The sequence below is a fragment of the Arachis ipaensis genome, chromosome B08 (genome assembly GCF_000816755.2).
Source record: "Arachis ipaensis cultivar K30076 chromosome B08, Araip1.1, whole genome shotgun sequence".
In the NCBI taxonomy this organism is placed as follows: domain Eukaryota; kingdom Viridiplantae; phylum Streptophyta; class Magnoliopsida; order Fabales; family Fabaceae; genus Arachis; species Arachis ipaensis.
The window spans coordinates 106,367,810-106,372,171 of record NC_029792.2 but is presented as its reverse complement, the minus strand read 5'-3'; the positions used below and the strand labels follow the sequence as shown (position 1 = coordinate 106,372,171).

Below are 4,362 nucleotides of genomic sequence, written 5' to 3'. Positions count from 1 at the left end.
TTAATTTTTTTGTACTTTTTTATTACTTTGACCATATGAAAATTTTTTTGCTTAATTGAGCCAGCTATTCAAAGATAACTAGTCAAAATTTGTAGTAGGTTTATTTGTCTTTGGTAATAAAAATAGAAGTGGGTTTCAATAAGTACAAGATATAAAAGGTATATTTGGGAAATTTTTTTAAATACTTAAAATAATTAGACTGTATACCATTTGTGCCCATGAATTTTACATATTGAAAATTGTCTTGACAACAAATACAAGGTGTCAAAATTTATTTTTTGAATTCACTACCAATATTCAATTAAATAAATCAAATAAGCAAGTTAGGGGGTCTCATCCCACAATATTTCCAAATATGCTTAGAAGATTTAAAAAGGTACAATAAAAATTAAGGCAAATGATAAGAGTATGTACTAGGTTTTTTAGTCTTTAATTTTTAATAATTTGGTATAATATATAATATTATAGTTTTACTGTTTTTTAGGATGAGATTAGTGAACAAGTTTATAAATTCATCTATTTTTTTATAATTATGAAAATCGTGAATTAGTTGTAGTATTATTTGAGAATTCATTTATTCTTTTTTTATAATTATGAAAACCGTGAATTAGTAGTAGTATTATAACATCAGTTTGACCCACATCATTTAAGAAGAAATTTTTTCTATATCTTAAGGCCCATACCACCGTCAAACCTTGAAGAGGTTAAACTAAATAAATAAATACTAAATCTTCCTCACAGTAGCCCAGTCGCTCGTACATCCCCAATTCTCCCATTGCTAAATCCTTATTTTCATTACCCACATGGTCGGTTCTGAGCAGCGTAGTTGGTATTGTTGTGCCTTTGGCCCCCTCACGGTCGTCAGTCAACCCCTCTTCCACACGGTCGTCGTGTCGTTGAGGTAACAAGTTCTAGCTCTTTCATGCTAATAGTTATGTTCCTCATATTGGGTCAGTTTCTTATGTTGTGACCTGTCAATTTAGTTGAATGGGTGCACTATATATCAATGCTATTATGAAAAAATCACATTACTTGACATTCGCTGGTCACAGGTTTCGATTAATTGACATGCTGACCCTATCTAATCGCATGCAATCATTCTTTTGTTTTTAATTTTTATCAACTTATCCTTAACTCCAATTCTATGTGGGTATGAACATTCACAGATAACATATAATTGGTTTGTGGGAGTTGCATGTTCATATCTTCAATGTAACTATAAAAAGGGTTAAAGAATATGGCCACTAATAGTTTGGTTTAATTTTTGATTTAATTTTTCAAAGGGGTAATGATGGCTATTAACTTTAGGAATATTTTCTTAATTAAAAAAAATGAAATTGTTACACCTGCTAGGAATATGACTATTGACAAAGGTAATGGTGAATTTAATGGAGTAGATGTTGCTCATGCAAAAAGAGAATAATAACTTTAGGCATATTTTCTTATTTAATTCTGTTATGATTATTAATGATGGCTGTTAACTTTAATCATAGTTTCTTAATTATAAATATCTGGAATAAATACACCTGGGATAAATAGGAATATTAAAGATGGTAATTAATAATCTAATGCAGTAGATGTGGCTCATGCAAATAGAGAATTAGGAAAACCAGTAATTTATTTATGCTCTGTATACTAGGTTTCATTTTTCTAATAGAATATCCTAAGGCTTTATTAATATCCTTGTCCATTAACAGCTTTCCCTTTTGACTTTGATTTTTCTAATTTACATGTATTTGGATCATTTGAAAAAAGAGATTCTATTTATATAATTAATATATGTACATATATATAATGGTATTTACTATCTTGTTACATAGTTATAATGTGAGTAATGCTATTAGCCTAAGACGCGGTGGTTCCTTTAATAGCTTGTAAATGTAGATAATTTTAGCTAATATCCACTGTTTAATTATGGAAATTTAATACGACATAGAAGGTGAAAGAGAAATAGCAGTTATTTGTTAGTTATTATTCTATTCTTCCATGAGGAATTAATCTTTTTTGGCATGCTACATGTGTTTATACTAGGATTTTAAAATGCCCAGGAAAGCTCGCTTCAAGAAAGGCACAAGAGTGGAGCCACCACATCAACAGCCTCCAGCTGCACCTCTTGTGTCTTTACCATCCGATGACAATGACTGGCTCATCCCTCCGCCCCCCAGTAATGGTGGTGTCTCCACAGCGGCTCCTCTGCAACCCTTTCGTCCGCCCAGGAGCGAACCAAGACCAGAGCCACAAGCCGCTAACGAAGAGCAAGTCATGGAACCGTGCAATGAAGACATTGACCTGGAGGGGAACGAGGTAGATTCGTTTGACGAACACATTGACAGGATGTTTGCTGCTTCTGATGCTGAAAAGTGCAAAGGATGAAACACTACTGAGTTTTGGGATGTTGATCTCATTGGTAACAAGTGTTGAACCATAAAACTTTTTAATTGATTAGCTAATGATATTGTTATAATATTCACATTTTGGGCACATTGAACACATAAATAAGAATTTTTTTTTTCTTTATTTATAGATTCTGAAGGAATAGTCAAGCAAGCTAAAATGAGTGTGAGGGAGGCTATGGAGCGGTCTCTTAATGGTAGCAAGATCATACTGAGGTTCAATGAGGAACTGCAAGCAGTCGGAGATGGAGCTGGACATTGTCGTCACAGGAGATGTTCCACTTTCAGGATAGCTGTGGTAGAATCAAGAAAATAATTTTGCAAAAAATGGGGAGGTCCTGGAAAGACACAAGGGGGAGGCTGTATAACTCGCATTACAAACCAACAAGGACACTTGAGCAGAATCTTGAGAAGCGCCCGAAGGAAATTCCTAGAGAGCATTGGAGGTGGTTCATTGATTATCGTAATGATCCTGCAACAAAGGTACCCCATTTATTTAATTATGACCAGGCCAATTTAATTTGTAGCCCATCGATTAAATCATTATCCTAATGATTCAGTGATATAACAGGGTTCAATTCTAATAACTATGGATCCGAAATCTGATCTAATACATATAAATTTTTAAAAAATGAAATCCAATCAAATCTAAAAATATAATTTTGATATTTTTTTATATGATTTGATATATATAAATAGTTTTTATTCCGATTGTTTTGAATTTGAACCCTATTGATTAATATACATGATTAATTAAATTCAGTATATCGATTCTCAGCACAAGTCACAACCTAGAAGGAATGTTTGATTAAAATCATAATATATACATGCATGACGATGAGATTGATGTACACCAACCTTCATCATTACAACCTTATTTTTTTCTGTTACAGTAAAAGAAATTTAATTTAATTTGAGTACCCCTATTATTATAATTTATGTTATATAATTGTTATTGGGCTATCTCACACATGCCTGCTAAAGCTTTTTTCTGTTAGTTGTGGTGAGAGTTAGGGGTTGCATTTGCATATTAGAAATACAATAATATTGTTAACTTCTTATATATAAATAGGGATCGCATCCATATAAATATTTTTCTTGTTAAAGCAATAGTTAACTTAAGGTTACGTACAGTTTATTCAATTTCCATGCTACTATACTTACTGCCCCATTATTTTGAGTCTCTTGCAACGTAGGATATATATACTACATATTTATATTTATTACTTTATTGCTTCAAGCTTACTGTTGATTTTTTATAGGCGAAGTGCAAGCAAAACACGTTGAATCAAAAGAAGCAACTTTACACACACACTGGCGGTTCTAAAAGCTTGGCTAGGACAAGGAAAGAATAGGTAATATAAATTTGTAATCAAGTATAAGTGGCATTTAGTGTTGATTTATTCATAGAGTAAAACAACAAAGAATTATTGAAAAAGTTTAAAGAAGTGAAATTCATGGCGTAAATTGTATTATCACAGTCACAAAAACAAGGGAGGAGAGTTGGTAGGGGAGAAGTATGGATCCTAAAGCACAAAAGATCTGATGGCAGCTATATACATGAAAAAGTTTAGAGGATTGGTGTAAGTACACGTAATCATTTATGCTGTAACATGTTGGGTTTAGTTATTAAAATGTCTTGAGTATGCTATTAGCCTAGTGTGATTGTGTAATTTTATTTATGCCTGCAGGAAAAAATATCTGAGATTGAACATCTGGATGAATCTACAAGAATATTATCAGAAAATGATTTCCTTGCCCAAGCTCTCGGTAAAGAGCAATTGGATAAAGTGCGTGGGATGGGACACGGGCCGACACCAAGTCAACTCTTCCGTCCGAGTACGCAACCGCCGGTTAATAGAGCTCAAGTAAAAGAGGCCCAAAGGATGCTGTGTGAACTACAGGCGGAGTCGACAACCAAAAAATTGAAGAGGAAAGCAACGGAGGATGAATTAGCAATAGAGAAAAT

The 4,362-nt window shown here is 33.0% G+C and overlaps 1 long non-coding RNA gene across 2 annotated transcripts; it reads left to right on the top strand.

The window, feature by feature from the left end:
• Positions 1,775–3,967, top strand: LOC110266005. Of its 2 annotated transcripts, none has more exons than XR_002352815.1 (4): positions 1,775–2,414; positions 2,525–2,876; positions 3,656–3,748; positions 3,875–3,967. It is a non-coding gene; the product is annotated as an uncharacterized LOC110266005 (long non-coding RNA). The 2 variants fall into 2 exon arrangements; XR_002352816.1 differs by having other exon boundaries at positions 2,101–2,407.